This window comes from Mustela nigripes, chromosome 4 (genome assembly GCF_022355385.1).
Source record: "Mustela nigripes isolate SB6536 chromosome 4, MUSNIG.SB6536, whole genome shotgun sequence".
Taxonomy (NCBI): domain Eukaryota; kingdom Metazoa; phylum Chordata; class Mammalia; order Carnivora; family Mustelidae; genus Mustela; species Mustela nigripes.
The window spans coordinates 13,280,915-13,301,850 of NC_081560.1; the positions used below are offsets into that span (position 1 = coordinate 13,280,915).

At 51.2% G+C, this 20,936-nt stretch overlaps 1 protein-coding gene across 2 annotated transcripts in view; it reads left to right on the plus strand.

The window, feature by feature from the left end:
- The first annotated feature begins 3,479 nt into the window (after positions 1–3,479).
- DENND2A (DENN domain containing 2A) overlaps positions 3,480–20,936 on the plus strand; it is a 103,848-nt gene continuing 86,391 nt past the window's right edge. Inside the window, exon 1 of one of the 2 annotated variants that reach the window (XM_059396268.1) lies at positions 3,480–3,606. The gene's annotated coding sequence lies outside the window, so the exon portion shown is untranslated. Of the gene's footprint in view, positions 3,607–4,107; positions 4,173–20,936 lie in introns of those variants that run through there. The other variant, XM_059396266.1, reaches the window with a different exon arrangement.

Below are 20,936 nucleotides of genomic sequence, written 5' to 3' on the forward strand. Positions count from 1 at the left end.
GGCAGAGCCCGGCTCTCAGGCAAAGCTGGTGTAACAAAGGACATGGCTTGAGCCAGACAGGCCTCAGCTAGTGTGACCTCAAATAAGGCACATAACCTTTTGGAAGTTCTTTTTCCCGTCCATAAAATATTAGGGGAGATCGTTAATTGCTCACGAGTGTGGGAGGATTCTGTGACATGACGTATGCGAAGTTGCTGGAATGAAGGACTCTCTGTAAATGTTTAGCATCCAAAGGGAATTTGAATAGAAAGAAAACAATTTTGGGGAGAGGAGTTGGTCAAGGCTCCTTTTCAGGCTCTCTCCCCATCTTAAACCAGGCTAGCCTCCTTCTGGCCCTTGACCCCCGGTTCTCCTTTACTTGGTTTAGAGGTGAGATGAAGCAGGATCTTCATGCCCAATGAGGGAGGAGAAAAACGGCCTGCTCCCTTCTGCTGAACTCTGAGCACTTTTCTCTTTGCTCCTGCAGAGAGAGAGAGATTAGAAAAATAACAGGAGGTAACTGAGAGCGCCCCCAATGGTCCGGGCCCAGTACTACCCCCTTTGCTCGCTGGATCAGCTTTAATCCCGGCAACAGGATGAAGTGGGTTATAACCGTTCCTACTTCCCCCTTACAGATGGAGACCCTGAGAATCCAAAGCAGAGCAACCTGCTCCAGACCCCACACTGCCCCCCAACAGGATGCTGAAGGAAGAGGAGGGAGGGGTAGGAGAGATTCTGTAGGACTCCTTGCTCTTTCTAGGTGGAAAAAGCAGGATTCAAGATCAAGGCGCGGCGCCCCGGTGGCCCAGTCCATTAAACATCTGCTTTTGCGTCAGGTCATGACCCTGGTGTCCTGGGATTGAGTCCCGCATCGGGATCCCTCCCTCTGCCTGTGCTTTCTCTGTCAAATAAGTAAATAAATACAATATTTAAAACAAAAAAAAAAATCAAGAAAAGTTAACTCTGGCTCTCTCCTCCCATCGGCACCTTCCCTGACTTGAGGCCAGGCAGTATCTCCTACCCTAAGCCTCATTTTCCTTTTCTTTCTTTTTTTTTCTTTTTTTAAAGCTTTTATTTATTTATTTGATAGAGATCACAAGTAGGCAGAGAGGCAGGCAGAGAGAGGAGGAAGCAGGCTCCCCGCTGAGCAGAGAGCCTGATGGAGGGCTCAATCCCAGGACTCTGGGATCATGATCTGAGCTGAAAGCAGAGGCTTTATCCCACTGAGCCACTCAGGTGCCCCTGGCCTCATTTCCCACCATGGAGATTTGCTGAGGACAGACCGGGAGGGCTGGGGCCACGGCTGGAGCAGTCAGTGTCAGGAACTGGAGAAGAGGGACCACGGAGAGGGACTCCCACACTCCAGGGCATGGCCCCCACCATGGATGGCTTGCCTGACTTCTGGAGCTGGAGAACCAGAGCTTGGGATGGACCAGAGGTAGCATCAGCTGGGAAAGCTCCAGGGAGCCAGTAGGGGCAGGGCCACACAGGGAAGGAGGGACCCTGCCTCAAGGCGACAGAGCCATTGACGGGCCCAGGGACAGGAGCAGCCATGGGGTTGGGGGCTGTGACACGCAGGCAGGGATGGAAGCTTGCAAAGCACTGGCCCCACGTCACTCATCAGAGTCTGAGCCAATGAGCTGAGGCAGGGAATTTTTCTAAAACAAGTTAGTGTCTAGAACTCAAAGATGACAGAGCCGATGGAGTGGTGGCCACTACTAAGGAACTCCCCAGCCTCGTCTCTGCTTTGTCCACCTGACATGTGCCTGGCGGTTTGGAAGGCACAACATCCAAGGCGACAGGTCTGCTGCGCGCACCGGGTTGGGGGAGGCATCCAGCTGGGCTCTCAGTCCTTCTCTGCTTGCCATTGGCTCTACTTTGCCAGTTTGCCTTCATGATGCCCCAGAACTCCCGTTCTAATTAACCTGGAAGAAGTCAAGTCTTTGATCTTAGTACCTGAAAAGGTATTAAATGATGTTTCAACAAGCAAAGCAATAATTTAAATGCTTGTACTTTTGGGGCACCTGGGGGGCTCAATGGGTTGAATGTCTGTCTCTTGACTTAGATTCAGGTCCTGATCTCAGGGTCATGGGGTCAAGCGGAGCAACCGACTCCAAGCTCAGTGCAGAATCTGTTTGAGACACACTCTCTGTCTGTCTGTCTGTCTGTCTCTCTCTCTCTCCCCCCGCCTCTCCCCCACTCACTTGCTTTCTATCTCCCTCTACAATAAATAAAATCCTTAAAGATTATAAAATCCTTAAAGATTTTTATTTATTTATTTATTTGACAAAGAGAGAGCAGAGCAAGAGTGGGAGTGAGGGGCAGAGGGAGAGGGATAAGCAGACTCCTGGCTGATCCCAGGACCCCAAGATCACCACCTGAACCAAAGACAGACGCTCAACTGACTGAGCCACCCAGGAGCTCCAGTAAATAAAATCTTTAAAAATAAATAAATAACTGTTTATACTTTTAAAAATTTATTTATTTATTTATTTATTTATTTATTTGACAGAGAGAAGAGAGAGAGAGACTCCAAGATAAGGAACACAAACAGGGGGAGTGGGAGAGGGAGAAGCAGACTCCCGGTTCAGCAGGGAGCCCCGTGCAGGGCTGGATCCCACCACCCTAAGATCATGACCTGAGCCAAAAGCAGATTTAATAACTGACCCACCCAGGCACCCCAATACCTTTCTTCTTCTTCTTTTTTTTAATGCTTGTATCTTGCAAATTCGTATTCTGAAAGTTTATTTTGTTTAGTTGAAATGGCATGATGGAGTTTAGGAAGCTTTAACAAGCCAGAGAAAAGTTTCAGAGATCTCACAGAATGAGCAAAACCCTTAGCTAAGAAGGAAACTATTTTCCTGTGACTTTCCTATGACTGATCTAAATCAGTCCCTCAAATCTTGGGTCCCCAGTCCACAGGGACTGCCTAGACAGTATCTAATGTTCCCCGTGCCCTGCAACCCTTTCTTTTCCTCTCTCTCCTGCACCCCCCTTTCAAGGATACAGGCTAAGCCTCTATCTCCCCTCCCCACCCTTGCCTGAGCTTTAGACCCTTCCTTCTAGCCGCCCGCCCTCCCCGAGCTAAAAAACAAGAGTGACTTTTCTCTGGCATAGAGAGGAGCCAGAAGTCTCCCCCCCGCCCCCCCCCCCCCCCCCCGCCCCCCCCCCCCCCACCCCCGGCCCATAAATCACCACTGTCATCTCGGTCTCCCTTACATCAGGGAACTCCTAGGTTCAAAAACCCGGCGTGGCCCCCCATTGTCCTCAGCATAAAAAGCCCACAGCACTCGGCGTGTACTTCTCACTTGGCAGTCCTAACTCAGGCGATCTGTGTTCCTTGGTTGTTTGAGTGAGTGGGGGCAGTGGACACTATAAAGTCACTGCCCCCACCCCGGGACCTTTTCCTGACTCCCCTCCCCGAGCGGCTCGGGAACCCGTGCGCCCCGCCTTCGGGCCCCCGGGCCTCATTGCCTGGATCGCGGTTGTCTGAGCCCCGGCCGGACTGCAAGCTGCAAGCGGCGAGGGTGGCGGCGGCCTCGTTGACTGGGGTGTCGCGGACCCGGCGCCGCGCCTGACCCGTTGTAGGTACCCCACGGACGCGTTAGGCGACCGGAGCGAACGCAGGTGAGGGTGCAGGCAGGGTCGCCGCCACTTTCTTGCCTGCGGACGAGGGTCTGAGCCGCGGCCGGGCGCGGAGACGCAGAACGCCGCGCCGCTGGGTCTCCAGCAAAGAAAGGGTTAAGCCGCCAGCGCCGCCCCCCCCCCCCCCCCCCCCCCCCAAAGGCGAGGGGAAGAGTCCGGCAGAAGGTCCTGTTTACCGGAGCCGCTCGAGTCCGCGCGGCCCTGGGAGAGGCGTTGCCGTGGCAACCGGCCGGGCGCCCGCCAGCTGCGGATGAGCTCACTGGAGCAGCGGCGGGCGGTGGGCGGGGGGCGGCGGCGGGGCGCGCGGCCCGGCGGGGAGGACGCGGCAGCCGGCCGAGCCCGCCCTCCACTCGCCCACAGCGGCGGCCGGGCGGCGGGCACGCGAGCGGAGGGCGCGCGGCTCTCCGGGCGCCGGGAGAGGCCCGGCCGACTGCAGGGCGGAGGGCCGCGGGCCATGGCGCCCCGGGCCCCCGCCGCCCGCCGCCCCCGCCCGCCCGGGCGCCCCCGAGCTGCGCCTCGGAGACCGCGGAGCGGCGGCCCGCCGGGAGGTAGGGCCGGGCCGGGGAAAGCGAGGAGGGGACGCGCCGGGCGGGGGCGGGGGCGGGGGGCGCCGCGGAGGGGCACGCGCCGGGGGAGGGGGAGGGGAGGGGGAGGGGAGGCGGCGGCGGGAGCTGCCCCTGGCCGGAGAGGGGAGGTGGCTCCTTGCAGACCCACGACCCGGGCTCCGGTCTGCGGACGTGGGGACCGAGGCGCTTCAGCCCGACCTGTGAGACTCGAGCAAAGTCTTGGCCGGACGGCCTCCGGGGGCTCGGGACGACTTTCAGGCCGAGTGGGGAAGCCGTGGTCCCGCGCCTCGGAAACCTGCAGAAACTGGGCAGAGCCGGCCCTCTGCCGGGCTGGGTCCCAGGGGCGAGAGGGTGGGGGGGGGTGGGGGGGTGTGTAGAGAAAGAGTCGAGTGGGGCTGAGGGGGCCGAGCAGCCAGACACCCCCCTCCCCGCTGTGGTCAGTCTTGGGAAAGCAGGATGGTGAAGATGATTGAATGATCCTATTTCTCCCACTTTCCCCCTAAGGATGGCGTTGGGAGCAGATGGAGCCCAGGGGGCTCTTAACAACAGGAGATAGAATCAAGTTTGGGAGGGACCCCAGAGAGCTGGGTTCGAAGCCCTGAGGAGAGCCAGATCTCAGCGGTCGAGTCCTTTCCCGGAGGGGACGCGGTGGGGACGCGGGGCGGACGCGGGATGGACGCGGGGCCGAGCACTCCGGGGCTTGGCCCGGGAGAGGGAAGAGCGGTGACTGCTCTCATCAGCCAGTGCTGGGGAAGGGGCCGGCGGACCTCGAGCCGGTGTGCTAGTGCTTCAGGGGTGTGATTTCTCTAAGCTCTCAAGGACCCGGGTAATAATAGCCCCAGGGCAGTAGGCTAATAAGGGGTTCCCTACTATAACTTTGTTATTCAACTCTTGCACTCTTGGTTACAACTTAACAAAATCCTTTCTGCTTGCATCATCACAGTATTGAACACAACAGAGGAGTGGAGTAGAAAGTCTTTGGGGTGGGCTGCTTTGGAGGAGCCAATTTTTTTTTTTAAAGATTTTATTATTTATTTATTTTTTTGACAGACAGAGATTACAAGTAGGCAGAGAGGCAGGCAGAGGGAGAGGAAGGAGGAAGCAAGCTCCCCGCTGAGCAGAGAGCCCGATGGATGCGGGGTGGATCCCTGGATGCCGGGATCATGACCTGAGCTGAAGGCAGAGGCTTTAACCCAGTGAGCCACCCAGGTGCCCTGGTGGAGCCAAATTCTGTGAGCAGTAAAGGCAATCAGTAACTGGTTTTGACGACCGGTGGTGAATAGTATGGCGGAGGAGGATGGCCTTCAGGTCCTTTTATTGGAACGATTTGAAGCCTCCCTGGCTTGTGTAATCATTCACTTAAAAGCTATGTGCTGCTAGGCATTGGGAACAAACACAGCAATGAATAAGAGATATCTCTCTTCTTCAGAACCAGCCATCCTGCTTGAGTAGTCAAAAAATTAAAAGCAGGGGCACCTGGCCGGCTCAGTCAGTAGAACATGGGATTCTTGATCTCCGGGTTGTGAGTTCAAGCCCCACACTGGGTACAGAGATTACTTAAGAAAAAAAAAAAAATTTTTTTTTTTTTTCCCAAACCAGTCCTAGGCTGGCCTAGCTGAGTGCTACATGCTAGGAGAGCCCTGAGCAAGGCCACCCAACTCAGGAGAGGCCCACAGACGAGGTAATGCTGGGACTGAGCCCTGAAAACTTCTTCACTGGGAGAACAAAGCAGGGAAGGTGGTTCCAGCCTGAGGGAACAGAAATCACAAAGTCACCAAGAGGGAAGGGGGGGTAAGTGTGGGGAGAACTCACAGTGTGCCACCAGAGGGAAGGGGGGTCTCACTGACGCTGGAGTGATAGGTTCCGCCTGATATCCTAGAAAGCCTGTTCTGGTTGCTGGGTGGGGTCCTGGAGGATGTGACCAAGGCCACGCGGCACCCGGGCCGGGGCGTTTCTGACGCACTGACGCACAGACAATTGGTGATTCTGAGGTAGGATGGAAGGATCCAAGAGATCAAGAGGTAGGACCCGGTGACAGGCTCTGGTGCAGATGAGGTAACTTAGACGGAAACTAAGAGCCCCCAAACTCAGGAGAAGAAAGCAGAGCAAAGGAATGGATATTTTGAGTGGCCCGAGTTTAGCAGATTACAACACTTGGACCATGAGTTTGGCTCTAAATTTTCTGGCAGCTTAGAGACAAACAAAAATACACTGACTTGCGCTGTTTTGGATTTTGGACAACAGAAAGCTTACAGATTATTTTTCAGAACACAATTTTTCCTGGAATTAACTCAGCAGGGAATTTTTCATGAGGAACTTGGTGTAAAGACCAAAGAGTGACAGAGAAAAAAAATCTTCCTTGTTGGTGTTACAGAAGACAGGAAGATAAAATTCCACACGACTGTCTTCCTACACCATCTTCCTGTTATGACTTGGGAGCTTACTGCCTCTCTGTGAGCTCTGAGTGTTGCTCAGGTTTATGGGCAGTGGCGGTGCAGGCAGCCGGAGCCGGGAGCCGGGGGAATTCTGTGTGGAGGAGCCCATTTTCTCAAGTGGAGGAAGAGGGGGCACCAGCTTTGATGGATGGAGAGCGCAGAGGACGCGCTGGGCGCCCATCTTGACGGGAAGGAAGCAAGTCATAGCGTGGTCCACTGCCCACTGGGCTCGACTCTGTCTGGTCTGGTGAAGGGTCTGGTAGGACAGTGTGCGTCCGGAAATCCTGACCCAAGGAAAAGGGGGATTGAGAGCAGCATCTGAGGATTCCATTCCGATGGACGAAGCACTTGCCCCACCGTGGTCTGGGTCTTTGTACCCTCAGACCTGAGGTTAAGCCTACTTCTCAGCAGGAGGGGGGTGGGTGGGACTCAGGAGACAAGAGATTCACTCCGGTGCCGAGTGCGAGTGCAGCCAGGGAGGGTGGGAATCTTGTTTGTTGAAACACGAGGAATGTCACAGAAGAGCAGGGGTTGTAAGCCAAGCTGGGGCGGACCTTCTGTGGACTCAGTCCCCAGTCTCCCAGCAGCCAGGCCCTTCCCTTTGCTTTCTGCAGAAGGGACAGAACCTGCAGAATCCATGTCAATGCGTGGCTTTTGTTGAAACCATTTCTTGTTCATTTTAGATGTCCTAAATTAGCATTGAGTAGGTATGAGATTCTACACCCCCCCCCCCATCATGTTTCTTAACGTTTTAAACTCAGGGTGCACTTTAGAACACTTTGATGTCCTGGGTGAGCATTTCTTTAAACAACAGGTACCTCCACGCCCCACCTCCCCTGTGGATTAAATAAAAATCGCTGAGAATGGGCTCTGGGCATCAGGATTTTTGAAAGGCCACAGGTGATTTTAAGGTACAGCCAGAGGTAGGGGCACCTGGGTGGCTTGGTGGGTTAAGCCTCTGCCTTCAGCTCAGGTCATGATTCTCAGGGTCTCGGGATTGAGTCCCATATCGGACTCCCTGCTCAGCGGGGAGTCTGCTTCCACCTCTCTATCTCTGCCTGCCTCTCTGCCTGTTTGTCAAACAAATAAAAACAACATCTTAAAAAAAAAAAAAAGTTACAACCAGAGGTGAGAGGGGCTGCTTTAACAGTCATATAAAGGATTCCTCACAGTGGGGGACAGAAACTTCAGATTCCAAAAGCAAGAACCCCATAAATTTAAAATTAGGAAGCCTGTTACTTATTATGAAATCAAATGGTTGATCAGCCTTCAACATCAGGATTTAAAGTCAGCTTGAACAGATACAGACAAGAAGGCTAGTGGCAGACGCATTCATATGAAGCTTCATGTTGTCTGTGAAGTATTTTTAAAAAATAGAAATTCTAAAAGCATAATCACACGGCTTATGCAGTTAGATCTGTCTAATCCTGTTGTATGCAGTGCCCAAACTGAAAAGCTTTGGCACCTTTCTCTTTTTGGCTGGAACCCACTGGAGTCTACTTTTCTTGAGTGCTGAGCTTTTGAGTTCTGGGTTCTTTCTACTTGCCTCCTGATAGTCAAGTGTATTGGTTTTCTGACCCATGTCTTCTGGATTGGAAAAAAGCTGGGAAAATTAGTTTGCAATTGAATGCCCATAAAGTGACAATCAAAAGGAATGAATCTCTAAGGGTTGAATTCTGTACCTCTGACAGGATAATAGGAAAATTTTGAGGCTTGATGACTTTCCCAACAACACTCAAATACACCTTGCAGGTATTAATTTCTTTGGCTGTGGGCAAAGTTGACTCAGCTTCCTTTACTCTCTCTGGAACCCCAGCCCCTTCTTTTTTGCTTCCTGAGGGCTCATGGAATGTCTCACAGGTACTCATGAGTGACCGAGGTTATGTCATGCCCAGTCTCCCGTGTCCAGGCATGGACCCTTCTTCCTCTACAGAGCCAGATGGCCTCCACAGGTACCCCACCCTCTCATTTTTTCTTTTATTTTAAGATTTTATTTATTTGTCAGAGAGAGAACTCTAGCAGGGGGAGTGGCAGGTAGAGAGAGAAATAGGCTTCCTGCCAAGCAAGGAGCCTGAAGTGGGACTTGATCCCAGGACCCAGGGATCACGACCTAAGCTGAAGGTCAGCGCTTAACCAACTGAGCCACTCAGGCGCCCTACCCCAGGCCCTCTTTAACTCCCCGACATTGGCTTCCCAACAGAAGGATTGAGAGGCACATCTGCCCCTTGAATTATAGGAGGCAAGTCAGTGCCTGGAACTGAGGCAAGGGATGACCTCAGTTTTCTACATTTGATGTCCAAAGACAGAATATGTTGGGAAGCCAGAGTCAGACCATCTTTTACACTTGTGTTAAGACCACCGCCTGATCTGAGCAGAAATGTCGACTCTCAGCTCTTCTAGAAGTTAAGCCCTTTGCCATCTGTAGCCCAGAGGGTCTTTGCCTTTGGCTTCCCTTTGACACATCCATCCTCAGCCAGCAGTTGGCTGAAAGAGAGGTGAGCCCCAGAGCCCCCACCCTGTCTAATAGGCTTAACTGCCAAAAACTGTTATCTTTTTCCCCCTGGCCTTAGGGAAGGAAGGGGTGAGTCACCTTCGTGGCAAGCTCAGGGAAGAGGTTAGCTTCCCTCAGTAGTGGGGAACCAAGAGGTTCCATGCTCCCCTTCGGAAGGAAGTGAGAGCAGGATCGAGCTGGAGAGTGGGTCAGGACAGGAAGCTGTGACTGTGACCATCCTTCCATGGTACCCAGGGCTGCATGTCTTATCAGTAGGGCTCGGCAGACCAGTTCAAGCACAGCATCAAATGCATTTCCTTTGGTGGTTTTGTGGCCCTAGAAAGTGTACTTTAAAATTACAAGATTGCTTTTATATAGATCCTTGTATATATACATATATCTTTCTGTGTAAACTGTGGAAGTTCTGCTTGTTGGAAAACATTTAAGCAATCCGTAAAAAGAACAAAACAAAAAATGAAAGTTTACCCTATACTATCTCCCTCCTTGGAGGCAGTCACTGTTTGGTATATATCCCCAATCCTCCTTGACTTTCCTTTCCTTTGCATGTAATGTTTGCTTACAGAAATGGATGCTGTCACAACTGAACAGTAGTTTGTGACAATAATTCCACACGGGACATACATAGTCCTGTCCTTCCCCGCCCAGCCACCTTGAGTTCCTTCTGGTGGATGGCCTTCATTTGTTTAACACATTATCTATTTATGAGCCCTGAGTTGTTTTCTGAGTTTAGCTACTACAAATGGTCTCTGGCACTTGTTCCAGTATTTCTACAAGATAAATTCCTAGAGGCGTAATTGCTAGATTAAAATAGATTTCAAAGCCACATGCATATTGAATATCTTTGGGCTTGGTGATGGACATTTCAAAAATGAGATTCCAATGCTCTGTCTTTTTTTTTTTTTAAAGATTTTATTTATTTATTTGACAGAGAGATATCACAAGCAGATGGAGAGGCAGGCAGAGAGAGAGAGAGAGAGAGAGAAGCAGGCTCCCTGCTGAGCAGAGAGCCCGATACGGGACTCGATCCCAGGGCCCTGAGATCATGACCTGAGCCGAAGGCAGCGGCTTAACCCACTGAGCCACCCAGGTGCCCCCCAATGCTGTCTTAAAAAGAATGTAAAATATATTCCCTCCCTCTCCCTTAATCCAAGTGTTCCCACCCCAGTTTCCCCCACTGAATTTACTATGAGTTTCTGTTTAAGTTATTCTGAAACTTAAAATTCACAGTGTGGTACACTCATAAAGAGAAATTACTCTTTGAGTTTTATCAAATTAAAACAGGCAACAGGGGCGCCTGGATGGCTCCGTGGGTTAAGCCGCTGCCTTCGGCTCAGGTCATGATCTCAGGGTCCTGGGATCGAGTCCCGCATCGGGCTCTCTGCTCAGCAGGGAGCCTGCTTCCTCCTCTCTCTCTCTGCCTGCCTCTCTGCCTACTTGTGATCTCTCTCTGTCAAATAAATAAATAAAACCTTTAAAAAAAAAAAAAACAGGCAACATATTAAATTTTAATTTCTAAGAGGCTTTTTATGTTTTATGGGTTGTTATTCCAACGAACTGACTTAATTTTGTCTCTGGCTGCTGGTTTCGTGTTCCTATAACCTTGATGATCCCACGTAACCACCATTCCACAGATTGTGTAGGCGGAAGCGTGGGATGGTGGGGTGGGTTACACACAGGAGTCAGCCCAGTGCAGTAATCCACCGTGCCTTCCCCTTGCTCACTCGTGCTTCCTCGCTTCTCAGAAAGGAAGATGTCATAGGGTTGCGTTTGAGTTAGCATGAGGTTCTCTGCAAATCCACTGTGGGTTATGGATAGGGCAACCATGTATACAAGCTGAGACACTTTGAAAGTAAAAAGGGACTAAGTTAAGTTGTTAATTGGCCTACAACAGGCCTACCCTGGGACTGTCCTTGGAAACTGCATCTTGTCGCTGCCCTGGGAAAGGGTGAGAGCTGCCCGCGGCTGTCATTTCTCCCTGCTCGTCCCAGTGTATTGACATAAGAGTCATGAGGGTCTGCCATCCTCTGCCCACTCGCCCAGCCTTGTTTAGCCTCCCCTAGAGTAGAGCCCAAAACCAGGGGAGGAGGAGGGGTCAGGTGAACTTTTCCTTCCCGCCAAAAGAGTCAGAGGAGGAGCATCTGGGTGGCTCAGTGGGTTAAGCATCTGCCTTCCACTCGGTCATGATCTCAGCGACCTGGGATCAGGCCCTGCGTCAGGCTCCCTCTCAAATAGATAAATAAAATCTTAAAAAAAAGGAGAGAGAGAGGAGATGGATACTACTGTCCCTGCCAACCCCCAGTTCACCCTGAGAAAAATAATAACTGTCTTTTTTCAGCAAATTAGAACCACTGAAGCAGGACATGTCTGTAATTTTATGTGCTTTTCATGTCTCTGGGATTTATAGGCCAAACCACCCCAGATGACCAGACAAAGGCATCTGTACAGGCGCATGCAGCAAATCAGGATTAAAACTGCACTTTGCATGATCTGATCACTGGGCAAGGGTGATGGGCAGCCTGAGGGTTAGAACTTGCCTCCCCAGCAGCTGGAGTGGGCCAGTTTCTCAGCCACAGACGTGGTCAGGGGTGGTGGCTGGGAAAGCACAGAGGAGCTTCTCGAAGCGGCTTATGGGTGCTCTGGGCTTCTCTGCCAGAAAATGTCTCTAGCCCTCTGGGGGCTCAGGGGGGTTCTCTACTTAATACTCTGAGTTGAGGTGAGAGGAGTTCAGATTTGGAATGAAGTGTGTGGTCGTTCAACCCTAAGTAAAACTCCCTGGCATCTCGTGGCCACTGTCATCCTTTCCATCTGGTCCATGTCATCATCTGTGTTAGTGACAGTCAACAAATATGCACAGGCTCCCAGGACATCAAAAAGGGACCAGTGCTCTCTGTTTACCCTCCGGCTGAACCGATGCATCAAACGGGGTGAAAAAATGTCAGAGGAGAGGGAGCTCCTTGATGCCTCCCAAAACCACGAGACTCGGAGGTCCCAGAACTGCCAAGATGGGGCCAAGAAGGGCTCTCCTCTCCCCTGAACACAGGACAGCCGAGATCCCTGGCCTAGGGCAGAGAAGAGAGAGCTAGGGAAAGGGTCAAAGAGACAGCTCCAGGTGCTCACAGCTCCGGATGCTCACAGCTCCAGGTGCAGGCTGCCAGCTGCCTGGAGGAAAAGAGAAGGAGGATGCTCTCGGGTGGGGAGATGAGCAGCAGGAAGAGCCCCTGAGGCAGGTCCACCGGCCACTCCCCAAGGCCCTGAAATCTGGCATCCTTCCCTAACCGGCTGCTGAGACCTATCCTCAGTTACTAATGGTGGACCCAGTGGCCGGTTCCCTGTTCTTTAGCTCCCTGATGTATGTGACCACCCCCCAACCCCGACCCAGGTCAAGGTCAATGTAGAACCGCCGTGCACTGATACATCAATCCACTTGTCAAAATGCTGAGTGCTTCTGAGCTGCTGAGCTCCCAGAGTCCCACATTCCCTAAAACTCCAGCTTCCCGGATCCAACCATGACAGGGTTAACAGTGAAGCCACTCTGACTGGCTGGTGGCCCAGCCACCCCTTTGGTAAGTGCTCTGAATAGTGCCTCCTCACCCGAGACCACCACACTCTTTGGCTTATCATTCTCTTTAGAAAAGAAGATCACCACTGATTCATTTTCTTTTTCTTATTTGACAAGCATTTATGTCTCACTCACAGCAGACCAAGTGTGGGTTAGACACTGGGGAGGAATGAAAAGAAGCCCAAGGCCAGTGTTCTACCGCCAGACTGCAGCGTCTGGTTGGCAGGCCCAGATAAACAAAAAGAAACTGAGGCAAGAATAACGAGGGCCCTGGAAGAACTGCCAGAGCCGGTGTCCCACGTCTGTTGTCTGCAGTTGACTCTCAGGGAGCTCCTTCTTGTGGCCACGGGTTCCCGGGCTCCCTCCCAGATTTACCCCTCTAGGGGGCTTCCTTCCCCAGACCCTTAGATCTTTACCTCTGACTGCCTACCCCACAAAGTTCCTCTTGAAGGTGCCTTTTTAACCCTATCATGTCCAAAAGAGTGCATATCTTCTTGATGTGTCCTCTTCATTTTCCCAGGATAGCCTGTTGTAACCCCTCCTCCTGGCTTTCAGGCCATGGCCAAGTGTAAGCCCCCAACTCACTTCATCTTCTCTTGGCTCCCGTCATGCATCCGAGAGCTTCCATCCCACCAGTCCGTGCGCGCCTCCCGGGCAGGAGTGCGCCTTCTCGCTCTTGCCTTGCCTGGATCACGTTCTCCCTCCCCAGCTCCTGGAGCCCAGTCTAGCCCTAGGGGCCACCAGCTCTGACCTCTTTGCAGCGGTCTGTGACTTCTCTGACTTCCATCTTCCACCTCTGCATCCCTCCGGTTAGAATTTGTATAGACCCTCTCCACTGTAGCTCAAGTTTAGTCCTCGAACCAATCTCCTGTTGTGATTTCTGTGGACTGTGTGTCAGGCACTCCGTGGACTGCTCCTGTCCTCTTGTCTTGAACAGTTGCCATCTTTTATTGCCATTCGGCTGACTGGGTTCGCAGCTGTCATCCGCAGCTCCAAGAGGCAGGGACCGTCCCGTATGTTTGTGCATGTCCCAGTGGCACCTCAGGTGAACTACTGTACTCAGCCCTGTGGGTTAATCCTATCGACTGCATTCAAATCCATCCGTACTGGCCCAGATGAGCTAAATAAAATCACAGGGGAAGGACCATTTCCCATTTCTCAAAACCCAGCTAAATAAAAGGGAACACGTTCCCAGGCACTGCACGACTTCCGAGTAGCAAACACCAGGCACAGATAGTAAACAAACAGAAACGGGGCCTCAGAGTTCAGGGAGCCTGAAATGGAGGGGTGGGGAGGGGAGAGGAGGGAGAGTCAGGATGAGCCTGCCGGGCTGACGCTGGCAGGGTGGGCTCCTCCTCCTCCTACCTCCAGCCTGCAGCTGAGCGCTATCACGTCCCAGTTCTTACTGAAGAGGAAAGGGGGTCAGCTCCCTCTTACCATTCCAAAACCAGTTTGTACACAGTAATAGCAATTCCACGTTTGAGAGTGGTGTACAGCTTTGCCACGCTTGTGAACAACTGGGGCTAGATCAGCAGCCCTGCAGAGAAGTTGAGGCCGTGATAGTATTATTAATCCAAGCTCCCATATTATTACTCTTATTTTATTATCTCGCGGAGTTAAGCTCCCTCTATTACGGAAGACTTATGTGGAGCACTTTTTCTAGGACATGTGCCTTGCCGAATGCTTTACAGGTGCCATCTCATTTAGTCCTTCCTGCATTCTTTCAGAAGAGGTGCTGCAACGTCCACGGTTTTACAGAGGAGAGAACGAAGTCCTTGAAAAGTAACTTGTCTGAGGCCCGTCAGCTCAAGTGGCAGAGCTCGAGTTTGAACCTGGGTCTGTTTGCACCCCTGGCGCTCAAGGCCTTTCCCAGAATGGGGGGCCATGGCAGAGCAGCCTGGGCCCCTTTCTCCCACTCTGGTCTCGGGAGCCACGGTGCTGGCCCCCCGGGAAAGGGGATGCGAGATGACGTCTTCCTCTAAGATTGCTGCCTTTTGTCCAAATGTGCTGGCCGGGAGCCAAGCTGGAAAGTCTCTGCTCATGGAAAGAAAGAGAACAGAAGCCAGCGAGAGAGGGTGGGAAAGGGTTTGAGGGGGAGGAAACGAAGAGGAGGGCGAGGATCAGAGAGGGACAGAGGAGGCGGGCAAGTGAGTTTGGGGCGGCCCAGCTGGAGCCAGAGACGGGTGTCAGGAAGCAAACCAAACAGGGCCTTCAGGTGCCTCCCTTCAAGTGGCACGTCATGGTGTGAACATCTGGCCCTGGGAGGCACAGGCCCTGGGGCTCTCCAGGTGCTTAGGGCCCAGGACAGATCCTCCAGGGTGAGGGTAGGGGGCTACCTCCCCTCCTCCGTGTTACTGTTCGGTGAGGTCAGGTTAAATGGAACATCAGGAGAGCTTGAGGGCTGTCTCTTGAAGTGGAAGGGATGGCCAGGCAGTACCTTGGAGCCAGGGTGTTCCCGGTGGGCAGGGAGGGATGGAGGGGAGGTAGGAGAGGGGGTGGGTGCCGGGTACTTGGGATAAAATCCGGTCATAGCAATGTACTGAGTAGCTACTCTGTACCCAGGAGGGGAAGGCCTGTACCCTGCTGGTGGCCCCTAGGACTAGACTGGGCTCCAGGAGCTGGGGAGGGAGAACGTGATCCAGGCAAGGCAAGAGCGAGAAGGCGCACTCCTGCCCGGGAGGTGCGCACGGACTGGGGGGATGGAAGCTCTCGGATGCATGACAGGAGCCAAGAGAAGATGAAGTGAGTTGGGGGCTTACACTTGGCCATGGCCTGCATTTATTTGGGTGCTAGGCACTGGACTCTCGAATCTGACAGCCTGCACTCATCCGGCATCCATGTGGCCTTGGGAAAAGTTATTCCCTCCAGACCTCTGTTTCCACATCTGTAAAGGAGAGGCAGTGTTAAGGGTGGTGTGAGGATTCAATGCAAGAATCCATGTAGAATCTTGCCTAGAGCATAGTAAATACTCCATAAATATTAGCTTTTATTTATTTTTATTTATTATATATAGTTAGTTATAAATAAATAATAATGAACAAATTCATTCATTTTTGCAGTTTGAAGCAGCAAAGATGTGGAACGTTGAGTAAAACGTATTTATTTTGATTTTTTAAAGGATTTTATTTATTTATTTTCAAAGAGAGAGAGATAGGGCAAGCCCGAGGGGGTGGGGCTGGATCTCACAACCCCGAGATCACCACCTGAGCCCAAATCAAGAGTCGGACGCTCAGCTGTCCCAGCCACCCAGGCACCTGGAGTAAAACATATTTCAGTAACAGTTGAACCCAGCCATAGAAGAGATAAGACAAGGTTAGATTTACTTAGATTATTAAATGTCCATAAGTTAATAATTGCTCTAGAAATTCAGAAGATTGAAGAATTTTAGTTTGGGGGGTCAGGGTAGGTTTTATGGAAAAATTAGGATTTGAACCAGATTTTGAGGGGTGGGTGGGAATATAATAGCAAGGAAAAGGGAGGGAACAACTGAGGGAAAGAACAGGAACAGAAGTGTGGGGCTGAAAAAATTCTAATTCCAAGAATTTGCCAATAGGGCATTCTAGCTATTCTCTTGCCCTCAGTAGACACTTGGGCGAGAGATTTCCTTTACATACATTTCAGCTGCAAAAGAGTTGATGGCCAGGATGCTGCATCCGATGGAAAGGCATCTGGATGTGACCTCACATAGCCCCCCTCTGGGTCTGTGTCTGGGCGGGTTTTTGGTTGGTCTCTTCTCTCTGTGCTTCACTGCCATTCTTTCCCTGTTTCTTTGGTTTCCTTCCGATTCCCTGTCTCTACTTTTCTCTGTCTTAACCTCATTCCCCAGTTCATTTCCCTTAACCTGCTAACACAAAGTCTCTTTTCCTCCCTGGTATACGGCAGGGAAGCTCCGAACACTATATTTCTTCGTTAATTTTTTTTAAAAGATTTTATTTATTTATTTGACAGATAGAGATCACAAGTAGGCAGAGAGGCAGGCAGAGAGAGAGGAGGAAGCAGGCTCCCCGCTGAGCAGAGAGCCCGATGTGGGGCTCAATCCCAGGACCCTGAGATCATGACCTGAGCCAAAGGCAGAGGCTTAACCCACTGAGCCACCCAGGCGCCCCTTTGTTAATTTTTTTTAAAAAGGAAGAAAAATCATTCCCTGGGAGCCAGCAGCTAATATTACCTGGCATCTGTGGGGCAAATGTTTTTTTCTTTTGTGGCTTTTTAAAAGTCCCTCAGTGTCCTAATAACAAAGGACATTTCTCATTTCTAAAACAGAAACAAAAGCCAACCAAAACCCCAGCTGACCAAAAAGCAGACCAAGAAGAGAAGTGAACCACCTTCATCAAGAACACATAGACCCAGGTTCCTCTGGGACAGCTTTCTGTTGAAATGTGAGTCATCTGGGGAAAGGAAAAGAGTATGGAGCTGGTGATTGAGCTCTAGGTGCGGCGATAGGAGCCCTGGGTCCTGCTCCTGCCTCCACCACCACCCAGCCAGGTCACCAAAGCTAGGTGAGCCACGATGCTCTCGGGCCACAGTGTCACTGTTTTTAGCCCCAACTTACTCCTGATCCATCCCCTTTCTGTGTTCAAGTTTAGGAGCTTCTCCATGCCACGGGCTTTCTGGCGTCATTATGTCTCTCTCCCACTCTTCCTTTTCTCTTTGAATTTCCTCACTAGGCTGGGGCCTCGAAAAGTCCTGTCATTTACAGGCTGGGTTCCCAGTACTGACTGGGTCACGAGGGGGGAATTGCTGAGGCCAGGAGGAGGATGTGGAAGGCTGGGTCAGCCAGTGCAGGCGTCATTCCCAACAGGGTCCTGGGAGAAGGGGCTCAGCATTTCCTGAAGGGAAATGACTCCCATAAATAGACAAGAGAGACGGGAAAAGGATTCGTCCATTCCTTCCCTCCTGTCAACTCAGCTCTTCCTTTTGGTGTCCAGACTATGTAAAACTCTTGGAAATACTTTTCCTTCAAACGTGTCCCCGCCAGTGTGTGTGTGAGAGATGTGGTATCTGCTTTCTTGTATATATATTGTAGATCTAAAATAAGACCTAAAGAAGGCATCCATGCCTTTTATTTGTTCATTTACCCACAGTAACTTCTCATTAGTCCATTCCAGGATAAAGCTAGAATTTTTTCAGTGAGTTTTTTCTCGGGAAGAAAGGAAGGAGAATGTTCCGTTTCTGAGACCCTGTCTTATTTAAGGGTTCATCCAAGGGTTCAGCCGCTGTCCTGTAGTAATGCTTATAATATGTTCTTCAAGTCCTTGGAAGGGTTAGGTCTCCTGATAGCTTTTCTAAGGAGTTTCCAGCACCCCCAGTGTCATGAGGAGACTCAGGAAGGGAAAGGACTTCTTGAGAGCTGCTCTTCTGCTCCTGACCGGGAATGATCGCATCCCACCCGACCTCCTGTGCCAGGCTGGAGGCCGACCCGAGGGGGCTTTAGCTTCCTCGGCAGCTGAAGCTTGCTCTCAGCTTCAGCGATCTGGGTGCGGATTCATGTTTAAAACTCACACCCACAGGGGCGCCTGGGTGGCTCAGTCAGTTAAGGGTCTTCCTTCGCTCAGGTCTTGATCTCCCCGGTCCTGGGATGGACCCCAGGGTCACGCTCTGTACTCAGCGAGGCGTCTGCTTTTCACTCTCCCTCTGTGCTCTGTCAATCTCAAAAATAAGTAAATAAATAAAATCTTAAAAGAAAAAAAACAACCTCACACATACAGTAGCTTTACGTTTTCGCTTTGGGAAGGTAGTTGAACATAGACGAACACAGATTTCACACGGCACCACGCGTCGGGGGGATTCTTCTGGTTGCTTAAACCAAGGTATGAAGATGTCTCGTGGAACCCACGGGCAGGATGGCAGCCTAGCCTCAAGAGAGGGGACTGATGGGGCGCCTGGGTGGCTCAGTGGTTAAGCCTCTGCCTTCGGCTCAGGTCTTGATCTCAGGGTGCTGGGATCGAGCCCCGCATAGGGCTCTCTGCTCAGTAGGGAACCTGTCTCTCTCTCTCTCTCTCTCTCTGCCTGCTTCTCCGTCTACTTCTGATCTCTCTCTCCTTGTCAGATAAATAAAATCTTTAAAAAAAGGGGGGGGGGGACTGATCCAGGGGATGCCAAGCCACCTCCGCCCCGCCATCATTGTCTCCGACAGCCCAGGTCTCTGGGCTCCCTACTCCCCCAGCTGGCCAGTGGTGCTCCCTCACAGCCTCGCGCTCCCTCACAGTCTCGTGTTCCCGCCTTCCAGCCACGCAGATGGGCGCCACGCCCTCGGACTGGAATCTGATTGGCGCAACTTGAGTCAGGCCGCCTCTAGAACCAATCAGCGAAGGATGGGGGGTGGACTCGTCAGTCAGACATGGCTGCCTGACGCCCTGGGACCCTTTGGATGAGGGATGGGTTAGTTTGTGGAAAAAGGGACCTGCCTGTGAGGTAGGCAAGCTCCTACCATACCTACTACCTGTGTGATGTTTCTTTGACCGTTTTGTGTTCCTTTGTTTTACCATTGTGCTCCCGAGGACTCTGGTTTCTTGGATTGGTTCTCGAAGTACCCTGTCAGAAATACTGCTTGTGAAGGAAGTAATGACATTCTGGAGCAAGGGCTTTGGGGCCAGACGGATCTCTCTTAAAATCTCAATGATGCTGTTAGGACTTACTATTACGTACTCGGTGCGTGGTACTGGGTGCTTGGATTGAGCCTTCTTCCTCTGCCCACCACCTTCTTTTGGGGGGGGGTGTAATAGCTTTATTGAGGTACAATTCACTTACCATCAAAATTCATCCATTTAAAGCATACAGTTTAATGGTTATTAGTATATTCATGGAGTTGTGCAACCACCGCCACAGTGGTTTAGAACATTTTCCTCACGAAAGAAGAAACCCATACATACCCCTTAGCTGTCACCCCCAACTCCCTCTCCTCTCCCCTCAGCCCCAAGCAACCACTCACCCACTGTCTGTCTCTGTAGCTTTCCCTGTTCTAGACATTTCAGATACACGGACTCATACAATGGACTGGCTTCCATTCACTTAGCGTAATGTTTTCAGGGTTCACGTTGCTAACATGTATCAGGGCTTCGTGGCTTTTATGGCTGAAGAAGATTCCATGGTGTGGGTATACCACATTCTGGTTATCTGTTCATCAGTTGATGGCATTTGGATTATTTCCACTTTGTGGCCATTATGAGTAATCCTGCTGTGAATATCAGTGCAGAAAAACATATGTGGACATGTGTTTTCATTTGTCTTGGGCCATGCATTATTTCTAGAATTATGTTTGTAAAGTGCTTAAATCAATGGCTGACAGATCACAGGATGTAACAGTGCTAATTTCTTTACCCTGACCTTCCCAAAGGTTATGAATGAAAGCTATTTCCTGCTTGCTGCCCTAAGACGAAAGTCGGGCTCCCCTAAAGAGCCTGACCCCTGTGGGTCAGACTCAGAGGTTACTGTCCCCTGGGTCTTGGCATCACCAAGAAGCAGATTCTTGCATCAGGTTGTGAGAGGTGGCAATCCAGGCTGGTTCTGGTGGAAGGTACTGAGAGAGCAGATAAGGAGGTTTGGGGGCCGAAATATAGAATTTGAAGTAGAGACTGACAAATTCCCTGTTCTGTCTCTCTCTCTATTTTTTTTTTAAGATTTTATTTATTTAGGGGCACCTGGGGGGCTCAGTGGTTTGGGCTGCTGCCTTTGGCTCGGGTCATGATCTCAGGGTCCTGGGATCGAGCCCCGCATCGGGCTCCCTGCTCCGCAGAAAGCCTGCTTCCCTCTCTCTCTCTCTCTCTGCCTGCCTCTCTGCCTACTTGTGATCTCTGTCTGTCAAATAAATAAATAAAATCTTAAAAAAAAAAGATTTTATTTATTTATTTCAGAGAGAGCAAGAAAGAGCGAGCATGGTGGGAGGGGCAGACGGAGAGGAGAATCTTCAACAGACTGCACACTGAGCAAGGGGCCTGACAAGGCGCTCAATGCAGGGCTCTATCCCAGGACCCTGAGGCCATGACCTGAGCTGAAACCAAGAGTCCGACCCTTAACCGACTGTGCCACCTAGGGTTCCCCTGTTCTGTCTCTTAAACAATTGTGATTCTGGGCAAGTCTCTGAGCCTTAATCTCACCTTCAAAATAAGGATAACAATAACACACCTCGAAATTGGTAGAAAGGAGGGGGGTCATATGTGTTTTAATATATGTATGTATGGATATATATATAAATATATATATATGCAGCACCTGATATCCATACACACATTATAACACAT